This window comes from Miniopterus schreibersii (genome assembly GCF_964146895.1).
Source record: "Miniopterus schreibersii genome assembly, chromosome: 2".
Taxonomy (NCBI): domain Eukaryota; kingdom Metazoa; phylum Chordata; class Mammalia; order Chiroptera; family Miniopteridae; genus Miniopterus; species Miniopterus schreibersii.
In genome coordinates this window covers 6,293,929-6,318,865 of record NC_138102.1, presented here as the reverse complement: position 1 = coordinate 6,318,865, position 24,937 = coordinate 6,293,929, and the positions used below count along the sequence as shown (strand labels likewise).

The following is a 24,937-nucleotide window of genomic DNA, read 5'->3' as shown; positions in this document are numbered from 1 at the left end:
ACAGGGGCCAGAGAAAAATTTTGTAAAATACACATAAGGAGTGTTTTTTAAATGAAAAGATACTATCAACTTTCTCCATAACTACACTTCTAAAATCTTTATTTTTTAATTCTACCCATGTTCTGCCTCATTTAAGGTGGAAAGATATTGTCAGGCTACCATTCTAATGCTTAGCTCTTGAGAAACTGAGGCACTACTGAAATAAATATTATTAATCAGCATTTTAATTAACCAGGTGTTCATACTGATATCTAAGCATGAAAGTAAAGTAATTTGTTTCAAATTATGAAAACCCTGGCACCTTGAATCTGAATTCCTAACTGGAAGCATAAACGTAAAGATTGAGGTCAGCTTTCTGTAAGAAATGTAATATGCATGAAATTTAAATATACTTTAAGGAAATCAAACATATTATCATATACTCACAGACCTTAGCAGTTTTAAAAAGCCTAAGCATCTTTTAACATAAATAACTGCACATTAAAAACAACTAAAAAGTTTTAGTTTCTAAACTTCACTTTTCTGCCCCGAGGACACCACTTGGGTTCAGTCCTTAAGCTTGACAGGTAAAAGGGGCTCTAATGTAATGTCACTCAGCTCTTAAAAACAATAGAACTCACCCAGATGAATGCTATCACCTTCAGAGTGGCCATCTCAGGATCATTTGCCTTTTACAGCTGACACAGTCCTTTTTCAACATAACACGGACATTTCTCTTTTGAAAAGGCCTCAAAGGATATCTTTAACTGTGGTAAAGATGCTCTCTCTCTCTGTGAGTAGAGATCTGATTTTCTGAAAGAGTCAAATGTTGGTTAGGAAAGCCCGTGATGGAAGATAAACAATGAAACTAGCTAAATTGGCATTTGATCAAGATGGGACACGCCTATATAACAGGCACTATTTTTATCTGTGTCTTGAAAATAAACTTGATTTCAAAAGAGTGGCTTCAAAAAAGTTTTGATTAAGGTACGGAGATGGAACATAGTAATGATCTGTTCAGGATGAGGGCAACCACCATCATTTTCAGAATCTCCATCACAACCAGACCAAACGTAGCAAGCAGACAGCCACAGTACATTAGGCGCTGCGCTGGAAGCCGCGGGCGCTGGTGCCCCTTTCCTAGAGCTCCCTGCAGGGGGCGCTCTCCCTTCTGATTCCTCAGCAAACTGAGTTAACCAAGAGCCAGCAGAGAGCCCAGACTTCTCCAGCCAATGCCACCTTCATTGACAAACGAGTGCACAGAAGCAGCAGGACATGTACATAAGAATATGCTAACCCAGTAGCACAAAATGTAAAAATGTATTACATATTTTATTGCGCAGGCGTGTTTTATCACCATTTTTAGTTTTTTAGTTTTTTTATTCAAGAATTTTGAATCAACTGAAGGTGATCTATAGAACCGCTATAAGAATCTCTATTATTTTAAGCCCCTGATCTGGTTTCCTTTCCTCCTTTTATAGCTAAAACTGAAAGTCAAGTGACTTGTCCGAGGTCACACCACCAGATAATAGCTTAGATGCTAATTTGCTTAACTTCCTAAGCAGAAGTTCTTAGCAGACAAGAACTATTTAAAAAAACCACAAAAAACAGCAACAACAAAAAACAAGACCATGAACAGATCAGCCTTGGGCACAAAGAAGTAAACATAATTTTTCATTTTGCCAGGTTCAATAAATACCATTTTGATGTGTTAATAGCCTTTAATAGTGAAGACATTAGCCGGCAATTAAATAAACAAACCATTAAATAGGGAATAGATGTGTCAATAAAGGCATAATCTACTAATTTTCTAATCAATGATGCTAGTCACTGACAGATACTAATCAGGAGGTGGAAGTTAGCCACCCCACAGATGATCCTTTGTGATCATGGTTCACTAAAAGAAATCTAAAGAAGGTGGAAAACAAAAACAGGACCGTCACTAAACACGTATTTCCTCAGTAAGTCACATTGGTCAATTATTCACTTTGAACAGATATTTATGGACATATCTGCAATGTTCAATGGTGACAATATTTATGAAAGGTTGTACACTAGCATATTTCTGTCCTACAACAATAAAGAGAATTTACATGTAAAGCAAAATTAGGGTTAAAGTGAAAACATAATGTACTTGACAGTTAAACTGGAGGCAGAATTCAGTAAGGAAGGATATTAATTTCAGGACATTCCTTTGTATTTTAGTAGTTGAAGAACCTTATATAAAGTATTTAATCTCGTTAAACCTCAATTTTCTCATCTATAAAATAGGGTCCAAGAACATTTGCTTCAAAAACCACCTGCTACACATTAGGTGTTTTACCCTGTCATAATCATTATTTTTAATGCCAAAAGTGGACTGGAAGTCAAGGGCTCAGGGGGCCCGCTTATTTCTCAAGGGAGGGATGTGGGCCTCTCCAGCCATTCCCAGGGGAGACAGGGGTGAGTCTCAGGTATGCGCTCAGTAACTAGCAACTGACTGAATTCTCTGTGCCTCAGTTCCCCCATCTGTACAATGATCATGAGGATACTAACTCCATGAGTTGTTCTGAATACTAGGTGAAATAATGTCCACATAAAGGTTTAGCACAGAGACGACCACTCAGTCAATACCCAGTCAGCGTTAGCCGTTAGCAGTCTCGTCTCTCCACTTATAGGATGTGCAGCCTGGATTAGATGAGGCGACCCTGAAGGTTCCCTGCAGTTATGAAAATGTACTAGGAGAAGTTAGTATATAATTGGTTTTTAAATTTTTGTGAGTGTTTTGTTTTTAAGGCCAGTGAAGATGCGGCAGGAGAAGAGAAATGGGGTGTTTTCTGTTGCTGCTGTCTACCAATCCTACCTGTCAATCTTCTGGTAGCCAAAACATTGAAGGTGAACTAGTTCTTGCTCCAAGTTATCACACTAAAGACGTATCTTCCCTACTTTAGTCACTCAAAAGAGCATCTCATTAGATACGATGTTTACCAGTTTTAAAAAATTAGAAGAAAATTAGAATCGCAAATATCAATGTGTTTAAATTTCAAATGTATCTACGCATGCAGTTTTAGCCTATTTTTTTCTTACTCAAATTTAGTGTTATGATTCCTTGAACTACTGGCTTCTTTTAAAAGCCCTTCATTGTGGAAATTAACACTGTGCTTTGCCTAAACCCCTAACATCTAACTGGAACTCCGCTACCCCAAAATCTCACCACCCAAGAAATGCAAAGAAAGGGAGGTATTAGGTCAAAAAGACCTCCGAGAGACCAAAAGGAACAAAGCCTATGAAATTAGCTTGGAGAACAGCCTTTGCTCAGAACCTTTCTATTCCTACCAAGATCACCACAGTAACGGCACAATAACCAGCTGCTTGATGACAAACCGTAACAAAAGGGGAACCCTGACAGCGCAAGAAGGAAAATGAAACTCTGATCTTGACAACTCTACCTGTGCGTGACCTGCACACGCAGCTCCAGACGCCCACGGGGAGGAGCCGAGGCCTGGACCAGGCCTGGACCACACAGCACTTCGCTGACATCACCGTTTCGCCACTCGGCGCTTGCGTAACCTTGAATTTACTTAACCTCTCTCAGGGACAACCTTCCCTTCAGTAAAATGGAGAAATTCCTCCTGAAGGGAGTGTTGTGAGAATGCAGCAAAAGGATATGTATAAAACACCTTGCCTGGTTTAGGGCTGAAAACGGACAGATAATAGTAACACTAAGCACTGTCCTGTGGGGCCTTCTACTGGGGATGCTTAGCCCCCAACAGCTCCTGAGAAAATTATTTATGTTGTAGCACAGAACAAAATGACTGATGTTCATCATGATGATCTCCTATTACCAGGAAGTTAAATTATGTTTCATGTACTCACTCCATAAGCACCCAACAAACACGACTGAATGACTATTATTTTCTCAGCACTGCAGTTAGGGCAGGTACATAAAGGTGAGGAAGACCCAGCTGTGACCTGGTAGGACTTGTCCCCCCAGTGGGGGAGCGAGAGCTGTAAACAAGTGATCGCAGTGTAGTGTGCTAAGTGCTCCAACGGGCACATGCGCCAGGTGCCATGGAAGCATCCAAGGCACAGCCAGCACTGCCGGGGGTCAGGGAAGGCTTCCCAGAAGAGGTGCCCAGCAAGCAGGCTCTTGAAAGGTGTGCGAGAGGGCGAGAAGCGGCAGCAGTGGCACCGAGCAAGCGAAGGCGGCGGAGCCCGGGGTGTGTGGGCGGACAGGCGTGGGCCAGAAGGAGAGCAGGGCAGAGGTGGGATACGAAGGTTCCGGCAAAACATACTAAGGAATTTGGACTTGACCCAAAGAACACCAGGAGGATTTCAGCAGCGATGTGCAGGCTCAGAATCATGATCCTGAATGACAACTACAATGATGGTGTGGAGGCCAGACAGAGGCAGGGAGACCAGGTCAGAGGCTAACGAAACCGCCTACGGACAAGATGAGAAGAGCCTGGACTTAGGCCCTGACATGGGAACAGAGGAGGAGGGAAGGGCTTGGAGAATTCATTTTAAAAATATTTCAATTACATTTAAAAAAAATCCTCACCTGAGGCCATGTTTTTATTGATTTTTAGAGAGAGGACGAGAGAGAGAGAGACATCAATGTGAGAGAAACACTGATCAGCTGTCTCCCATATGCTCCCTGACTGGGGATGGAACCCACAACCTGGGTATATGCCCTGACCAGGAATCAAACCCACAACCTTTTGGTGTGTGGGACCAAGGAGCCAACCAACTGAGCCACCCGGCCAGGGCCAATTACCTTTTTATTTTCTCAAATAAAAAGTTCTTAAAAGAATACATCCTTTGCAGTCAAGAAAATGTGACTCTCGCCCAGCTGGTGTGGCCCAGGGGTTGAGCGTCGACCTAGGATCCAGGAGATCACGGTTTGATTCCCGGTCAGGGCACATTTCGGAGTTGCGGGCTCGATCCCCAGCAGGGGGCCTGCAGGAGGCAGCCGATCAAGGACTCTCATCATTGATGTTTCTATCTCTCTCTCCCTCTCCCTGAAATCAATAAAAACGTATTTAAAAAAACACAAACGTGACTCTCCTGAGGGAGCTATTTTCGGTGATCTAGCATTCCTGAGATGGCAGCGTTACATAATTCATAAATGATGAGGGTGATATCTCTGAGAAAGTTTAAAATAATACTTTAGGTATTTTGATAATGGACCAATTTTTTTCTTTCTTATGATAAGACTGGTACTTAGTTCTGATTGTTCTGATTAATTGTAATGAAAAAGAATTCAGTAGAAAGTAAAGCATAAGCTAAACTCCAATCCGTCATGTTTGAAAGCTTTGCCTAGGAAAACAAAAATCTTGTATGCAGCACTTAATCGTTTTAACTGGAGTTTTCAAAAAGGTTAGATCTTGTACTGTGTTTAGTAAAACTCTTCCTATTATTAAACAATACTTGTTCAAATATTTAAGCAAAAATTCCATTTAAATGCGTTGATACAAAATACATCAGAAGGAAAATATTGGCCATAAAGTTAAAAAATATACACTACAAATCTTTTGGTTTTGTTTTAACATTTTAGGAAAAGGGATGACTCTAACCAGCAGCAATCGAACTACTGAAACTTGAGTAACCTTCAAGTAAACGTACTCAGGCGCTCGTCAAACCTTACTCCCACTCCTAACATTGAGGCTGGCAAGTCTCTCCTCCTAATAGCTTAAAAACAATTTCAAAAGTAGCACATCATAGTCGCTTCTTTGCAAAGAGACCAATCGTCATCATTAAAATATTCTTAAAAGCAAACAGAATGGACAGCCAGTCTGATCACCTCAATTTTTAATGAAGGAATATCTCCATATATATCAAAGTATGAAATAAACTCATGAGGGGAAAATCTACCATTAAAAAGAAACAAATTTTAATGTTTCCCTTCAAGCTGATGACCTACAATCAGAGGAAATATTTGAGAACAAAAAGAAAGAAATAAGATAAAGCAGTATGTAAAATCTGTCAGTGCTAGTACAAGCAGGGGTGGCTGTCATGAAGCAGCCAAATGGCTTTTTCCACCCCCATCAAGGTCATGTTACTGATGAAGGGCTCAGTAAGACGGTAAGGCATTTAACCACTTTCCTTGCATCTCACTTGACCTCACAAACCCAAACGGCCTTGTTTAACTGCCCTGGCCTTTCCCTGTTTCCTTGGACAAAGATAATTAAGGAGAAGTGCTGCCCCCTACTATCACAGGAATTGAAAGACAAATAAACTTTTAAGAGCACAGCCAGGTGTCGACTTCACTAATGTACAACTTTCAAGCAGGAGGTAAAATCAAATAATGGCTAGATAATTATAAAAGATTAACGACGTTACATTCGTTATGTGCGGTCATTTTGTTTTATTTAAAAGAAGAAAGCCTGAGAAGAGCTGCAGAGTACATTTTCCAGGTCCCTCGACAGCAGGTCCTCACTCTGCCTGCTGGAGACGGGTGAGCACTGGGCAAGGCGATGCGGAGGCTCACTGGAGCTCCCACCCAGCATTTCGATTTTTAACAACTGCAGGCTGGTATGTATCAACAGGAGAAATGGATATTTTTCTGCATTAGTTCTAGATTAGTCATTTTGGTATGCTCCAGAGTCCATCTGCCTTGTAAATGAATAAAATAACATGTTTATGTGAAACAGTATTTCATATCAAGAGGGGGGATAATAATACTTGAGAGAAAAGCTCTTTTTCTCTTAACGGCTCTGGTATGTGGTTTCCAAAATCTATTTTTAGATGCGACGTGCCCTCAAATATCTGTGTGTGCTTTTCAATCATTCTTCTTCCCCTGTGAAATGAATTTACCCTCAGTAACATCCATGGCATAAACTGTCTCTAGAATACCAAAGAGCAAGTTGTTTTCATGGTTCTGTAAAAATTCAGGGCAGATATTTCAAAATGTAAACACACAGAATTTGTAACTTAATAGCTAGGTTTGTAACTAAAATCAAAATATAAACACCAATTTTAAAACACCTGGTTTGTTAAATATTAAAATATATACCATTTCAAATATGCTAAAAATGAATATAATAATTTCTATACATCAAATTGTTATTCTCTATGGCAAATACAAATTTGACAGGTCAAAAAACAAACAATACATTTCTAATACCTAATCTCTATCCAGAGACTTCAGTTTGGGCTAAAAGGCCTTAGACATAAATACTACAATAACTTCTCATTTTAGGCAAAACTACAGTAAAAGTCATACAAATTTCATTCATTTTATATTACCTACTACTAGAGAAATCGATAATTCCAAACCACCTGATCAAGCTGATGAATAAATATAATGAATTTCTAATGCAAAATATCTTCCAGAATACTTTTCGCTTTAAAATACTCAACATTTGAGGATATGGAATCCCTTCATGTATCGTTATAACCAAAACAGCATTTAGGATGATAGCTTAGCATCTGCACTCCTGTGCTTTCAGATCTGTCCAGGTCGATGTCATATGGCAACAGTCTCGGGCACCATCCTGCCCTAAACCTTCCTGAGCCCCGCTGGTCCTCCCTCCTGTCCCTTCCACTCCTCCCTCTCTGCGGGGACATCCCTCAGCCTGCACTCGTGACAGCTGTTGGACGAGCCAAGAACCAGGTCACAGGAAATCTAGTTGTTTAGACATCTAATAGTTGTGATTTAGGTTTTCAGCCATAACTATTTAAAAGTTCTGGTCTAACCCAGAAGAGTATAGATTACTTTATAGTAAAAAAACCCAAAAAACCCACACACACAACAAACAAACAGCCCTGGCGGCGTGGCTCGGTGGTTAGAGCGCCGTCCCCATGCGCCGAGGTTGCAGGGCTCGATCCCAGGTCAGGGCACATACAGGAGTCAAGTCATGATGCAGAAATAAGTGGAACAAGTCGATATTTCTCTCTCTCCCTCCCTCTCTCTCAAATCAATTAAAACAAAAACCCAGTACTGTCCCCAATTTACTTATTTACTTTCTTGCTTCGACATATCACTCTCTTTCCTTCACGGTACCAAGCTCACAACATCCCAACATTCTTGGAAGCCTATCCCATTTCTCAAGAGTTCAGGGCTACAGCACTCACATCGAGGATAAGAGAATAGTTACTGCCTAGCTGTAGTTTAAACTACATATGTATGTATGTACATATAAATACATGTACATATATCTGCACAAAGACACAGCAAGAAATCCACAGTAAAGCATACACCGTAATAATGTAAAATTTAAACTTTTCTAAAAGGAGGGGAAAGTTAATTAAAAAAATGGTGCATTTAGTTAAAAGTTTCAAATACACTGTCCTTTATTTAGCACTTACATTTGGACTGTTAGGTGGTTTGTTAAAAATCTTTATTCACAACTGTTTAAAGTCTAGCAAACAAAATAAATTATAAAGAGACTGATGTTCCAAAGCCCAATCTCTTAATTGCTGATCAGAGCTGAAAATAGATCTTTTTTTTCCCCCTCCACTAATTGCAGGAGTCTTGTTAAACCTTTTGAAACGCACTTTAGAAAATGCAAGAATACAGCTTAGAACAGGTTCTTTAATTTGGGTCATTTTCTGTTACTTGCAGTAGTGACGGGTGCTTAGCAACGCTGTTCTGGTGGCCCTTTTAAGAAAATGAATACCTGGAATACAGCATTTTAATCTATTTTCTGGCATTAATTATCAAGATCGCTGTGTTTAGACAGTGCCTCCTTTGGCACTTGCCTACATTATGAAAGAAAAGGGGTCCCGTGATAAATTGAACGTCTTATCTCAGATGACAGAAGACCCTGAGCACCCCCTCGTCAAGTAAAAAAAAAAAAAAAAAAAAAAGCAAGGACATAAAAACAGTAAATAGAAACCGCAGGAGGATTCCTTTAAATGTTTACAGAAGGGTCTTACATTGGAAATCACTGTTCAGACAGCCACAAGGGTCCACGTGAGGTCCCTTTTCTTTCACTGAATCTTTGAGGAGAATTACATTACGCCACACACTAGGCCACTGATATCTAAGGAATGGGATGCGATACAGTCAAAATGCAGTAAGATTTTATTTGGTAGTTAAAGATTTGCTGAAATTTTAAACACTGACTTTATGGAAGAGGGACTTTCACGTGAGAAATGTTACCAAGAATATCACTGAAATCACGACCGAGGCATTCCCCTCACGCTTGTTTTAATGTGCTCCAACGATCAGCAGAAGGCGAGGAAACAAGGTAAGCTGGGGAGCTAGCAAGCAGCTTTTAAGAAGTCAAACTGCCATGCTCTGCTCTGCAAATGTGCCCATGCACATGTTATCAATACTCAGTACAACGGGTTTAAGGAACGAGCAATGAAAAGAAAATCTGGAATACTGCTATTTTTTTTCTGATCTCCATTGTCGTCGTTAAAAGTACAACTCTTCTAACTTTTTCCTTGTGACCACACAATGCATTTCAGATTTCACATCGCGAACAAGGTGACGCTCTCACGTCTCACCATTCTCCTCTATCTGCACAGCTAATAGGAGACCAGCGACTCCCTTTGTCTAGAAAGCATCCTAAATTCAGTCTTTAATGGTCCATTTTTAAAAACGCTTTTAAAACTTAGCCTCCGAAGACGAGAAAAGAACCAGGTTAACCTCCTGCAATCACATTTGTGGAATTCCAGCCGACCAGCTAATGTATAATCAGCGTCCCTTTAAACAAAATGCACTTTCTATCTGACTTCAAATTTACCGTCAAATTTTGTAAATCACAGTATACTCTGGGATAACACAAACATTTCTCAAGTTTTTTTAACCTCTTAAGACAGATGGGCTCTGCTTGGGGTTTGGGGGTTTTGAACTAGAGTTGCATTTTAATGCCTGGGAGTCCGCTTGAAAACACACAAAATGTGTGGCACAGACCGAATATGTGGCTCTAAAATATTCTGGAGGGCTTAAGTAAGTTCGCTGTGCTTCTCAAAAGCCTCCTCTGGGCAGTTTCTATCCCTTCTCGGCGAGGACTTGAACAATTAGCACCCGGAGGTCCCTGGATGGCTCTCTGCAACATTTTAAACCAGAGAACAAAAGGTTTATTTTAAAAATGAAAACCTCGGCTTGTACCAACTCCAGACGTGGATCTGCTTTCAATTACTGGAAGTATTTCCACTTGAGGGGAAGGGGATCCGATCTTCCACGACACCATCTTACCGCACCGAATCTGAAGACGGGCGGCTTGCGGGAGACGGACCCACTTGGTGACTCGGCGCCTACATTCTGTGCGCGGCGCGCGTGGGACTCCAGCGGGACGCGGACGCGGGCGCAGCGCGGGGGCGAGGACCGGCGCCCCGCCTGCCAGCGGGCCCTGCGCTCCGTTTTGTGTTACTCACACACATGCACATACACGCGTACATGCACACGCGCGCGCACACGCATGCACACATGTATGCGCACACACATGCACACACGGCAAAATGACCCTTACTTTCCAGGCGGTGCACAAGTTCTCTGCAGGAGGAGCCTGCACGGCGGACGCCGGAAAACTTGAATTTCCTCCACAGACTCTGCCCAATAAAACTCTTGACGAAAACCGCACGCGAAGTATTTCGCAGGAGAGAATCGGCTCGGGGGGCTGGCCCGGCTATTCTGCACCCTTTCCCCCCATTAAGCAATCCGTGCCAGGGGTTTTAGCTAACGGGGCGAAAGGCTGGCTCACCTCAGCTCGACGCAGATTTTTAAACATCTCAGACACAAAGTATCCAAAGATCGCTACCGCTAAGACTGGCTCGCGAGGAAGCCAACAAGACCCACCGCCCAAGTCACGGAGCGCAGGGAAAGAGGCCGGACCTCCGGGGTTCCCGCTGCGTACTATTCATAAAAAAAAAATCCCCCCCACTAAAAACCCCCGGAACAAAAGACTCCACGCCGCCCGCGGCTACCTGCGCGCCGGGGAGCCCGGGAAAGTTCAGCCCGCGCCGCCGCTCCGGCCTCCAGCCTGGCCGCTCAGGGGTTAAAAAGCCGCCTGGTCTCAGGCGCTCGGGCGGCCGCGGCCCCCGGTCCCCGCGCCCGGCCTCCTCCGCTCCCTCCCGGTCGCTCGGGGAGGACCCCGGGGCCGCCGCCCGCCGGGAGCCGCGCGAGGAGCCGCCCGGCCCCGGCCCCGCGCCCGCCGCCGCCGCGCACCCACCTGGCCGGCGCCCTCGCTGTGGCCGTGCGGAGCCGAGCCCGGCGCTGCCAACTTGCTGGGTCCCGAGCGTGTCGTGTTACAGCGCCGGGCGCGGGGCGCGGGCTGCGGGCGCCGGGCGGCCGTGATAGGCTGAGGCTCCGCTGTTTACACGCGGCCGCGGGGGGCGGCGGCGCCGCTTAACCCCTTCGCGCCGGGCCGGGCCCTCGCGCCCCGCCTGCCCCGCGCCCCGCGCCCGCGCCGCTGCCTCCCGACCCTCCGTCCACGCGCCCAGGCACAGTCACTCACCCCCGCGCGCACACTCACGCACACTCGCACTCAATCACCACACGCGCGGCCATGCCCACACCCCACGCGGGGAGCGGAACCTGCACGGAGGCTGGGTGCGGGCGCGCTTTAAAGACCCGGGTCGGAGGCACGGCGCGCGCACGCACGCGGACCAGACCCCGCCGTCCTCCAGGCGGGCGCTGCGGGCGCTGCAGAGTCTCCCGCCCGCGCCGCGGCCAGCCGCCCGCCCGGCGCGGGGAGACCCGGCCCCGACCCGCCACCCTCCCCGCAGCGCCCGGCGCGCTGTTCGCTTAACCGCGGGAGCCCGGTGGCCGTACCCGGTCCCGGCCGGGCGAAGGTCCCCGGCCCGCGGGACGCGCTGCGGGGAAAGGCGGGCGGGCGCCCCGGGGCGGGCGGGCGGGGCGGGGGCGTCTGGTGCGCGCGGCCGGGACCCGCAGCGCTGGACCCTCGCGCGCCGCAGAGCGAGCCAGGCCCTCGCCCCGAGCCAGGCGGCCCGAGCTGGGCCACGCGGATGCGCAGCAGCTCATGGGCTCCAGCCAGATTCACCTTTAAATTATACATACTTCATATTGCGGCGCTGAAATTTTTATGTAAAAATTGCCTTTTTGTCCCCTCCAGATCCACTTTTATCATCATTTTTGCACTGCCTCCAGGCCAACGTCCTTCCTTTAATTTCCCCCTTTTTTTTTTCTAGAACATTCCACCCCCTTCAGCTTCTTCCTCCATTAAGCTGAGAATTGAATGAATGGAAGTGGAATTTTTAGCTTCACCGGTGTTTTCTTCCAGTTCCTCCCAAGCCCTCGAGTATTTTTTTACATAAATAAACAAGAAAATATGAAGCACTTAGATTGCAATTCTAATATCAATCAGCAAATCTTTAGGTTATCAGCTGTCATTCTGCATTTTAAATACAGACTTAAGCCAAAAAATAATACTTCTAAGAATCAGCGTTCTCTCCTGATCAATACTATCACATGAACACTAAATTCTTTCCCCATTCCCATGACTCAATACCAGTAACTTTCTCCCTCCTCTTTAGCATCCTGCCTCCACCTTGGCTTTTGTCACTTTTTGCATCTAATGCCACAGTAATGTGAATACAGCTCGTCTACCTCTTGGACACTTTTCTTTCTCAATTTTCATCACCATCTAACGCATCCATCATCAAACATGGAGATGTCTGATGCTACTCAGAGTTGAAGCAAAGCCTCTACACCTTGGTGTTTTTTTTAACAATGGCTCTTTGAAAATCGTGACTCACACACACATACCATTACAACGTGATCATCATAACCATAATGCCCATCCTTCCCTGAGTGATCAATATATTTCCCTTTAATTAGGGCATGAATAAGATATCATAGAAATTATTTAAACATTCCTTCAACGCAGTCTAAATTGTAAGTTATTTCGGGGTTTTGAAATTCTCTTTAGTAAAAATGGGTCAAAAAAATAGAACAATAGATATTTTGTGGGGCACTGAAAGACTTCTCCGTTCTTAGGCAGATGCCCTCCTAAGCCAAAATAGCTTGAAAAGGATCATTGCACAGATCACGGGGATGTGTGTGACTCTTGCAGGGGGCGGGCTGCCTGAAGTAATTGCAGATAAACACGATGTAACTAACTACTCAGGCCAGACTATGGGAAGGTCTTGTTCAACTGGAACCTCAGGAGAATTAAATGGGTAGAACGCAGCACCAGTAGAATCTGCCAGGGCCCGGGGGCTTGTCTGTGCTTCAGATATGTACCCCTGGGTTTTTGAGGACACAAGTTAGAAGATCGGGTTTGGACTAGAACATTAGAAGACAGAAAGATGAATACGGTAATGGAAGAATGAAAGGCTTTAAAATCTTAAGTCAACTGTCTCGGTCAAGATGAATCTCAAGAAGACTGGTATCTGGCACGCTCATTTCCCCAGATAAATGCTATGTAAATTGGTCACTGATGGATAGCATTTATTAAAATTCCAATTTAAAATGCTAATTAAGCAATGCCCATCTATAAATATCAGATACAGGTTAGGTAAATTTTTATATTGGCTGATATTGGAATATTCCACATGTATACATATGTAGCTCTTTTCTGAATACAAAACTAATTATTTTCAGATTGGGCAAAGTGTCCCTTGAGAATAACCAAGGGCTCGCTTGGAACACAGCTGAGCTGAGCGGAGGCGGCAGCCCAAGGGGAGGAAGGAGAGACGTGGCTTCCACGTATATCTGCCTTCCCGGGAAAAGACTCCAGGTTTTGTGGCGGACCCATCCATGTATTAAATCCCTGCCATCTTTTAAATATGGGAGTCCACTGAAGGGTTCTATAGAGACACAGAATAAGGCACACTTTAGGCTTCTATTTTTCTCAGCTATCCTTTGCCACGTTGATGACGTCAGGAATAATGAGCTTCGTGGACACTGCCTTCTCTACTGAGGGTCTGCAGAGTTCCCCACAGTTCCATGAGCAGGCGCTATCCAATCCGTGGAACTATGTGGCTATTTTATGTTGTGAATAAATAACCGCATGGAATCCTACCTGCACTGCTAAATGAATGTTCACTTATAACTAATTCAGTTCTTTAGGCACAAAAGCCTAATGACTGCACACTACAAGGAATCTTTTTAGAAATGCGTGAACCAAACCAAAACAAATTAAGGCAAAATGTATTTTTTTTTTTTTAAAGTTCACGAATGAGCTGTTTCTTCCAACTGGCACCAATTAGCTTCAATATTAAGAGCACTTCTGACCTCTCTCTGCTTAGACCAACACCTTGAAGAAAAATCAGAGTTTAACCCAAAGGAGGATGATTACCTTTTCTGCTTATGATTGAGCATCAAATCCATACCGTCAGAGATGCTGACACAAAATCAAAATCCAACAGCTTTAGCTACGTTGAGTACATGATGTTAACAATGAGCACACTGTGTGACTCGCTATACTGAGCATCTGACACCTATCATTTTTATGATTTTTCTAAGGCCCTATGAGAAAATGATATTATCCCATTTTACAGAGGAGGAAACTGGAGCTTGAGTGGTGCGTGATGGGCAGACACAGTTACAGAGGCCCTGGCCCAACCTCAGCCCCGGGCCCTGAGCCTGCCGCTAAAACCGCTTCCCCAAATGCTCAGCGGCCACTCACACCTTTAAACTGGTATTAGGAGTGTAGCTCACGTTCTAAATCACGCAAATCGGCATAAGTCACACCAAAGATTTGAAAACATGCTCTATTCTCAAAACTGAGACTTTGTTGATTCGGGAGGGGAAGAAAGGCAGGCGCCTGATTTCTCTGTGTTTCGAAGTTACCTTACCAGTCCTCTCCGGGCTGGACCCTTGCAGGGAAGGCCAGTAGCTAATAAACATGTCTGAAGACCCGATTGGGGGATTAGTTTAGGTCTCTCTCTATATATATATGTCACTCTACAATTTAGTTCACCTAAACGGACTTTGTTAAAAGTTATACATTTCCTTTTAAACATTTTTTTCTGTTTTGAAAAACAAGTATGTCAAAGAAACTATTTATGTCACCAAAGTTACAGAGCACGGACATCTATTAGTGCATAATAATTGTGCAGTTAGTTTAGCTCCATGCTGTGAATGCGGTTTTAGATTTTATCTAGTTTCACAGTGTTATTTTGTCAGTAGCACAAAAGTCTCTAACAGTTATGTGGACCCTGTTATAAGCTAACATAAAACTGTATTTAAAATCATATTTCTGGGGCTTTTTCCAATAAAGTTCAATTATCATTTACATTGGAACAGAAGTAAAGGTTTGAAAAAATAAAAGGCTTGTAATAAAGGCCAATTCATAATTTTTCACAGATGTCTACAGTAAATCTAAAAGGCTAGTATAATATTTAGGTAATTCTTTGATTTAATTGCACAGAAAAATTCACCCACAATATAGCTATTTCACAACCGTCTGCAATGACCCACATCCCAAATGGTTTCTAAAAGGTAAGTTATCTTTATTTTTAAAGGTGTTATATTATTTCACCAAAAACACAAATGCTTTCTGAAATCCGATACGTGGTGAAGACCTAAGACTCCTTCTTTAGAGCTCCAGTCTTGTTCGTTAAGTGTCAGAGGGCTGGCTCTTATTTTTGTCCTAATTCGGGTGACCTTGGCGGGAGCATGCTGGGTCCTCCAGAGCCTGGGCAGGGAGGGAGGAGGAAGCGGGATCCGGGATGTGTGCGGAGGTCTGGCCTCCTCGCAGGGGGCAGTCAAGCAAGGCACTGCCTCCAAAGGCTTAGTGAGCTTCGGCCCTGTGCTGGCGAGTATCCAAGACGGAGGGAAGGGGGTGAGGAAGGGAGGTCATTCCCCCCGAGTGTGAGAGGAGGGCAGAGCTTCTAGAGGAATCCAGATAGCTAGCAAGAGTTAGCTGGAGGTGGGCGTGCCCGGAGTACACAGTACGAGCTGAGGACCCAAGTCAAGCCACCAGGTGTCCACCAGCATGTCAGAGGGTGTCTGCAGTAGAGCAGAGCCTTGACGCCTCCTCCTATGAGTAGACCTCCACGACTGGGGAGGCACAGGAGGGGTGGAGATGGAGGGGGCAACTCACCCAGGGCAGGTTGAAAGCAGGTCTGCAAGCAGCAAGACTAATTCCCAGGCCCACCCAGGGAGGGCAGTGTTTGTCCATGCTTGGCAATTACTGGGGTTCAACTTATGTTTAGGTTCTGAAAACAAGAATACATTTGGGGTTCCTTTGAATGTATTCCCTGACAGCCCATGGTTAATGTAATAAATAAGAATGATTGGATTATTTTAACTATGGAACGATTTCCTCAATCCAAACTATTTGCTTCCTACCATCGTTCCATTCACTAACACCTGAAGCATATTGTAGTGTTAGTTCTCAAAAAGAATATTTTCAGTTAATGTCAGAAAGCTAGGCAATACATCTTTGAAGTTAAATATATTACTACAAATACTTTGTTTTGTTTGTTTAGACACCGAGAATTAGTTATCCATTGGTGGGTAGAGATGGAGTGATGATGTCTGGTGGATAGATGTCTATAGAAACAATGGCACATTGAGGGGTGAAGTTGAGAACCATGGCCTCTGGGCTACCCGGCTCCAGATGTAGAGATCTGGGCCCAGAGATGGAAGAAAATTCTATGAGAAGACAAAGAGAAAGCAACTAGAATGAATTGAGCATTTCATTGGGATCAGTCTTTCAATGTGCCAGGGAGGAGTGTAGAGGTGGAGAGAAGGGATGGAGCTCTGTGCTGGCCTTTACTAACCCATCCCGTAACAGTGACACCACGACAGCAGACGAGTGAGTATTAGGAGAGCAGATGAGATGAGAGGGAGAAGTAAACCAAGAAAGCAAATGGCCAAGCCTGAGTCCTGGGGATGCTTACAAACAGGGTCACACAGAGGAAGTTCAGGCACCAGGGGACATGAAGGCGGGGTTGCTCGGCCATGTGGCTCAGTGGTTGAGCATCGACCTAGGATCCAGGAGATTGTGGTTCGATTCCCGGTCAGAGCACATGCCCGGGTTGCAGGCTTGAGTCGGGGGGGTGCAGGAGGCAGCCGATCAATGACTCTCATCATTGATATTTCTCTCTCTCTCTCTCTCCCTCTCTCTGAAATCAATAAAGACGTATTAAAAAAAAAAAAAGGCGGGGTCTAGGAAATTGGGGGAATCAGCAGTTTAGCCCAACAGGGCAGCCCTGGAGGAGAGCTTGCAAGGACCGAGGCAGGAATGGGGTGGGTGATGGTGAACAGGGCCACGTGTCACGGACTAATACTTATGATGATTGAAGTGACGTTCTTGAAATTGGCAGGGAGAAGCAATCTGTGACCTAGAGGGGAAAATTTCTAGCTGGGTAATGGGATGAACGTCAGGTTTAATGGGGGTGGACAAGCAGGTGGATGGCAGTTCGGAAATGGAGACCGCTGGTGCACACACCAGTTTTTTCCTTCAAAATTTTTAGGTCTGAATTTGACTCATTTATTGAATGCCTATTATGCGTCCGAAACTCCTCAGGTGCTTTCACATGAAATGCCTTCTTTAAACCGTACAGGGCAAGACTAGTTTAAAACTGGTGTAGAAAACTGTATTTCCATTATTTAAAATACTCTGCAGGGAAAAATAAAATAAAATAAAAAAGTAATACCTCTGTGGGGAAAATAGACTGGCTCTTTTAGGCAAATTTCTACCCAGGGTTCATCTCGGTTTGTAAAAAGTGGAGTGTGCTTAGGGTCCTGCTAGGGGTGCCTGCAGCAGCTTATGGGAAATCCTGCAGATACACATAACATACTGAATGGGAAGAATTGAGTTCTTTAGAAAATTCAGGGTGGGTAAGGTAAAAGAAAACACCCGGCAGAGACAGGGGCTGTGGGTAAGGAAAGCTCCAGCGAGGCGTATCTAGTCCTAGGGGCTTTCGGCCTCTGAGTGACAGCAAGCTCAGGGGACTGTCACTTTCTCTTAGAACTGTTGCATAGGGAGGTAGGTCTTTCCAAAGATCTAGAATAACTGAAAGACAGAACAAGGACATTCATTTGATGCTAAGCAAGGAGTTTATAACTCCTGAGGCTGTAACAGACTAAAGATCCTGAGCACGGGAAGCCATGTCCAGGTGGAGATTCTGCCCGGGCTCTCCCAGGGTGTCAGAGCCTTCGGGGTGGAAATCGCTGTGAAAATACGTACAGCTATGTATTATTTTTGGCCAAAGGCCTTTGCAAGATCTTCAACGGGAGGTTTGTATAATGTGATCATTCAAATGAATTTTAAAGATGAAGGCAGGCTGAGCTGGAGTATTTTAGAATTAATTCCATAATATTACTCATTAGATCAATACATCACGGTCACTTTAACTCCAGAGTCTAAGATGGCTTTCGTTCAGATGACAGAAGCAGCCGGGGCAAGTAGAAAGGTCCTCACGGTTCGGTATAAGTCTATGTGGAATGACCGTACCTTTTTGCTGGTCCTAGAATAGATGCTGGGTAAATTTACCTCCCTGGAAGTTCTGTCAGAGTTTCAGAAGGATGGTTACAATGAGGGATTTTCTAACTGAAAATGAGCAGTTAGGCTGTTGATTCACAGCAATTGGTGATTAGAGAGAAAGGTACTAAAGTATAGCTAAGCATTTTTTTGCATAAAAAGCTTATTCTACTGCTTGATTATTTCTAGCAATCTTAATAAAAATACTGTGTCCTAATCAGCGTCAGGGAAATCCATGGCTGTCATTCGGATAAGCAGGTATCTTTTGTCCACGCCTTAGATTACTTGAATCGGCACCACTGAAACCAGTGATAAAATAAATGCGTCTATTGCAAGAGAGGACTGAGAAGGGACACAGAATAGCGTTAATAGTTTGCACAGTGAAACCAGTGAAGAGACATCAGGGCCCGCCCTTCAGGGAATTCTACACTTTTCTGCAAACTCTCTAGGAATCAGGAAACCTGGGTTCTGGACACGACTCTTTTGACTGGCCCTGTGGCCTGGTGGAATCTCATGTGGGCCTGGACATTTCCCTCTGTGAAAAGGAAACCTCTCGGGTCTTTGGAATGCTTTAAACAACCATGCAGGAGTCTCTTCCCGTTTCTTTAATGTCTTAGGAGAATAGTTTTCGGTCACTGGATATTTAAATTCACTCTTTTTTTAATGGCTTTCTTTTTTCCAACCTTGGTTTCCCCCTGTCCTGATTGCTTTGTTACCTGTCCATCCACTATCAATGATCAATTTACTGATCAAGCTTTTGTTGATTTTGACGGATAAGTTAAACAGCCCACTTAGTCATCTCCAAGTGCTGACCTATCAATGCCGATGTGATCTTAAAAACAGCCACTTTCATCTTTACTCTACTCCATATGTTAGCATTCCGTGTTAAGATACGAGCCACATTCCAACGCATGAGAGGCGAGAGGCTCTCTTCTTCCTGAGGGTAGCACTGGTGTTTCTGCAGCAGCCAAGAAGGAGAACAGTGTGTGTGAGCTATATTATTATATGTTTGGTCTCCTATGGTCGGTGGCAATCCTGTGTTTCAATCTCCCTGGCTAAGTGTCCCACATCTTGCAGGGTCTCTCTCTTCTAATGCCTCGGTATCCTACGGACAATTCCAGCAAGGCATTCTACCGACAGGAGGCTCAGCAAGCGCAGGTAGGGCGCACCACTGGTTTCCTGCCTGAAGAGATCACCTAGCGTCACCAAATGGCAGGACCCAAAGGAACCTAGAGCTCACTGCCTTCTTGCAGGGCGGTTGGTGAGTCTGACCCTAAAGACAGCCATCTGCCCTACTTCTTAGTGACCTAAACACTGGAGACATACCCCCACCCCAGGTACTCCCTTCGGCAACGGAGAGAGAGGTCTCACGATCTGCCCGTGGGCATCTGCTAAAATAAAAGAACCACCGTCAATGGGACATCAGAATCCCTGTGACCTTCACCGTCAAACATGAAACTGCCCAGCCCCCTCTGGTTGGTGAGAAACTTAATATTATTGTCACTAACAGGGGAAAAAAAAAATCTACTTTTCCCGAGCCTAGAATGAAAACGCTTATAATTTTTCACATTCTTTTTCATTTCTGAAGGGTCAAGACGCCTTTCCAAAGAGTAAAATACAAATCTACATTCGACTCTCCCCCAATTAGGAAGAAATGAACCAACGCCAGGCCTTTCTTATATCTGCACTGGCGGTGAATGTCCTGCCTTTTGACCCCGGGGAGAGAACAGTAACTGAAGACCGTCTTCCCCAGCGGAGGCAGCAACTGCACAGGCCCAAAAAGGGAATATCTGAAAAGTCTTCAGTTCTCTCTCCTGCCTTTTTCCCTACCCTATTTCAAATCGATTTCCTATTTCCTCGCATTCCTCCCGGCTGGCAGCTGTTCCTCCCGGGCCTTTATCTGGCCCGCGGAAGACGGGCAGGCGAGCGGCGGCCTGTTCAGCCGATGCCAGGCCTGCTCCCATGCCGGAGACGGAGTGTCTAATCTCCGTGTTACAAGCAGCTTCCAACGGCCCCCATCTTCAAAAGCATCTTAACACTCGGGTCCACAGGCTGGGGTCCCCTGTCTTGCTTTTCAATGGGAATCAAAGCCTTTTTGTCTCGGAATAAAGGCTCTTATTTAAAAAGGGGAAACCATAACAACAACCAACTCACGAGTCAAGTCGCTCAAGGAATAAAGTTCACCTGCATTGTAAACACTGGAGAGGGAAGGAGCCGTGTAATAAACATTGTATTTGCAGACTGTCTGAAGCAATACAATGGGAGGAAAGTGGCTTTCTGTGTCGGTCTGCCAGGGAGAATGGACTCGCCTGAACAAAAACGTAACTTCCATTAAACCGTGGAACTGGCCAGGGCCACCAGCAAAGACCATGAAAAGCCTCTCCCTCGCCCCTCGGAACAGACAGCTACGTAAGTGGAAATGGCATCTAGCGATCTTGATGTGTTTGACTTTGCAGAAGACTCCTCTTGGTAGATATCCAGAATTACATTTTTTATAGACTTCAAAGATGCCCGTAAAAGAACAACTCGCGTCCCAGCGATTCCCATGGAAATGCCCACATCGGCCCCGCATGCATCGCTGTATTGATCCCAGCGGAGGGGATGAGCTCAGACCCTGAAGGCAGATGCCACGGCCGCTCTTCACCTGCCCCCTCCGAGGCTCCGCCCTGCAAAGACCACCGACCCGCGCTCTCGGTAAGGACTGCTGAGCCCTCTCACTCGAGTTTCTTTCCAAATGGGCTTCGGACTCTTTTTCTCTCTCTAGTAATGTATAGCAAAAAACCAACAAAAAAATCATCTAGTCTAATCTCTGGGATGTAGTTTGAAAAGCCCAAGGAAAACGGGGGAAAAAAGCAACTTTAAAAATAAAATAATACTGCTATGCTATTCTTTTATTTTAATTCTATGAAGTGTAATCCCGGAGTCCTACATGTAGTGCAGGCTACATATATCCTGAAACCTGGTCCCTCTTCCGGTTTCCCACAAAGCTATTGCTATTCTCATAGTCATCTCTTTTCCCGTTTTGACTGTGGCCAGTCAGAAGTAGCCGTAGCATTTTGTTTTCACAAGTATCCCCTTAAAAAATTTAATTTTTTTCTAATATGGTTGACATACTATGTTATATTAGTTTCAGGTGTGCAACAGAGTGATTAGCATTATATACCTTATGAAGCGATCACCCCAATTGGTCAGCACCCATCTGACGCCCTCCATAGTTATTACGATATTAGGGACTATGTCCCTATGCTGTACTTTACATCCCTGTGACTATTTTTATAACTGGCAGTTTGCATTTCTTAATCCCTTGAGCACTTCTGTTTTCACAAGTACCTCTCGCATCATGTTTTCTTTTATCTCCTCTGAAACTACCCACTTCTAAATCTCATGATGTCTCTCCATCATGTTAGTAGCCTTCTACCCGTCTCTGCATCCCCACCCCAGTCCATAATCCAGTCAGATTTCCTGATGACAATGCCAATGCTGCTCCCATGCCCAAATCCTCACTGGCTCCCTACTGACTACCCAATACTCAACCTATTTTCCAGGAGGACCGTTCTAGTCTTATCTCACCCTTGACAATATGATTTTTCTCAAAGATGCCCCTACTCTCTTTCTGCAACTTTGCGTATCACGTTGTCCCACTGCCTGGACACTCTTTCCCTCCCTCCCTCCCTCCCTGTTATCTCTGACTTCTGTAATCATTACCATCTCTCAAGGCCTAATTCACAGATTATGTTATTCCACGGTTTCAATTCTATGGAATGACCAGGCTTGTATCCAATCGCTTCAAGCCTTCAACAGGATGTCATCTTAAACGCAACATATTTGAAGTTAAAATAACCATCTTCCGCAACCTTACATCTCTTCCCGCATCCCCTATGTCAGTGAACGAAACCTCCATCTATCCAGATGTCAGGAATGGGGCCTGCGTGTCATTCCTGAACCTCCTCTCTTATCAGCACCGCCCTCCTCATTCCACACGTCAAACCCACCCACAGGCCCTCGGCCATGCCGGCCACTCCCCGTCACGACAGTCACTGTCCCCGTCAGTGCAGTCATTTTCACTTGGATGCAATATTATACCTGCTCCTGTCCTTGCCTCCCCCCAACGCGTGCTTGATGCCGCACTCAGAAACCTCTCTCAAGAAGGCAAACGTAATTGTATCAATGTCCTTATTGAAAATTTTAAATGGCTCCCCGCGGCCGTGAAGATACCATCTAAACTCCCAAGGAAGGCTCACAGGATCCTTGGAGATCTCGCCTCTCCTTGCGGATTTCACTTCAGCTGTGGCTTCTGACACTTTGCCCAGGATGTTCCTTCTCTTTGGAATACCATCCTCCCTGGGCTGATCTGTTTTTCCTTCACGTCTCAGCCTAGATGTCTCCTGTTCCTTTCCTGAAAGCTTCCTGTCCCCTCATGGCCAGGTGCCACGGGATTATTGCACATATACACTATACAGGGTGTTCCAAAAAATGCATACACGGTTTAACAGCTGACAGCTCAATTTTGAAAATGAAATGTGTTTTAATAAATGCTACCTTTATAATTATTCAAAGTGTGTGTATACATTTTTTGGGACACCCTGTATTAAGAAAACATCAGCAGCAGTACTTAATGCATCGTGTGTATTACCTTAAAAATACTTCATGTTATTACACACAATTGGCTTACTATTGGCTGAATGAATAAATGAATGAATATATAATACATGTAACCTGACTGTAACACAACACAGGGACTGACATATTAGAGAAAATTAGAACAAAAATGTATCAAATTGTTTGCACATCTAGGTGGATACTCAGCAAAAACAATGAACATAAAGTACATTGTGAATTCAAACCTACCTTAAGTGCCCTCTTACTCAAATTTTACATGCAGAAATTGTATCTCTCCTCTTGTATTTAATGACATTTTCTACTCAAAGTCTTCCCTGACCAATTAGTTGACATTAATCTCTTCCTTTCTGTATCCCCCTGGCTCTTCATTTCTGATTATATTACAGCGTAATTCCCAGGGCTTGCTGCGGCTGTCTCAGAGGCAGCTCTAACGCCACATGTCCAAAGTCAAATACATTACAAGTCACCCTCGCCCCCCAAACTGCTCCTCTCTTGTCCTTTCTATTTTGCCTCATGGAGCTTTTCACCTAGGGGACGAAGGCAGAAGTTCCAGCTCTTTCCTTCAGCTCCAACAGAAATCCATCACCACATCCTGCTGCTCCCACTGCTTGAACGGGTCTTGAGTCTGACCCCTCCTTTTCTGCCCAGGGAGTCACGGTCCAGCTCTCCAGCCTCACGGTCTTGAGCCTGGAGCTTTCTAATATCACCCTAAATATCATCTCCCTCCTTTCCACCGGACCTCATCAGCGCCCCTTTTCCACTGCGGCCAAAGTTACCTTTTAAAAACGCAAACCTGCTCATGGGTCTGTTTTGTCTTCCACAAAGCCCAATTTAAGCTCTTTAGCAGGACAGCTTGGTGCCTTACCTTAGACCCTGGCCTTCTGTTTTCATTTTCACCCACTACCTCTCCCTAAGCCTCCCTAGAATCTTCCTTCGTAAAATGAGCCCCTACTGCTGCTCACGTGCTTTGCCTCCGGGCAGACGTGGCCTATTAACATTCTTCTCTGCATGAACCAGCACATCAGATAAATAATATGTTTCCTTCGCCTGCTATCCTTGTTCACCCTCATGACATATCTCTGTGATGGCGGTGCACTGAGGCAGGATGGAGACCAGAGGCCAAGGGTTAGGAGTCAGGCAGACCAGAGTTCAAATCCTGCCTCTTCCACTCACAAGATGTGTGTTCTTGGAGAAAGTAATGGGTTTGAGCCTTGGGTAAGTATGTTAAAGAGGGTAATACTTATGTTACTGGACTGTTGTGAAAGGTAAATGGGGTAATTTATGGTACATAACCATCCCGGCGCTGAAATGTGGAAGAATCTCCAAGGCACAGTTCACACCTGATTCCTCATTCAGGCCCCACAGGACTCGGTATGTGTAGGTACCGAGCAAAGGTTGGTTCACCTGAACGGCATATTTTCAGGTTTGAAAATCTGGAGATTTTCAATTACCAGAGTCAATACAACTGTAGCTGTTAGGTGATCATCTGATTCCACTGTAATAAAGATTTAGAAATTTTACAACAATCAAAACTAATCGTTTGGATTTTATTTGAGTTATTAAGGCAAAATAGCTGAACTCCTTGGCACTAACAGAAACATTAAACATTAAATTTAATTAATCACGTTGGGCAGTAAGTGATTTAAAATCTAATTTTGGACCTAAAGAATTTAAAATACAAGTATGATGTAAGTAAAAAAAAAAAAAGTACTTAAGCATTTCTGGTTTCATCATACTAATCTATATCACATACAGAAGACATTTCTTATGTCATTTATTTACCTGCATGTAAATAAATTTCATAATCAAATGTGGTGCAATTAAGCATTGAATGAAACGTTATAAAAATGAAATGATTTTGATGGCTAAAATAAAAATTGCAGTTCGTTTTTACTATCCGACCAAATAATGCCCAACAGTCCGACGATATTGTGGAATGAGAGGGGGGAGGGTAGAGATGGCATCACTGTATCTGCCGCAAATTAGTGGTGTGTGAATTGGCAAATATT

The 24,937-nt window shown here is 44.4% G+C and overlaps 1 protein-coding gene across 6 annotated transcripts in view; it reads right to left on the bottom strand.

Moving 5' to 3' along the window:
* TENM3 (teneurin transmembrane protein 3) overlaps positions 1–24,937 on the bottom strand; it is a 613,031-nt gene that overhangs the window by 286,994 nt on the left and 301,100 nt on the right. The window contains exon 1 of one of the 6 annotated variants that reach the window (XM_081130535.1): positions 10,383–10,566. The exons of the other annotated variants lie outside the window; for them this stretch is intronic. The gene's annotated coding sequence lies outside the window, so the exon portion shown is untranslated. Of the gene's footprint in view, positions 1–10,382; positions 10,567–24,937 lie in introns of those variants that run through there. 6 annotated transcript variants of the gene reach the window in all.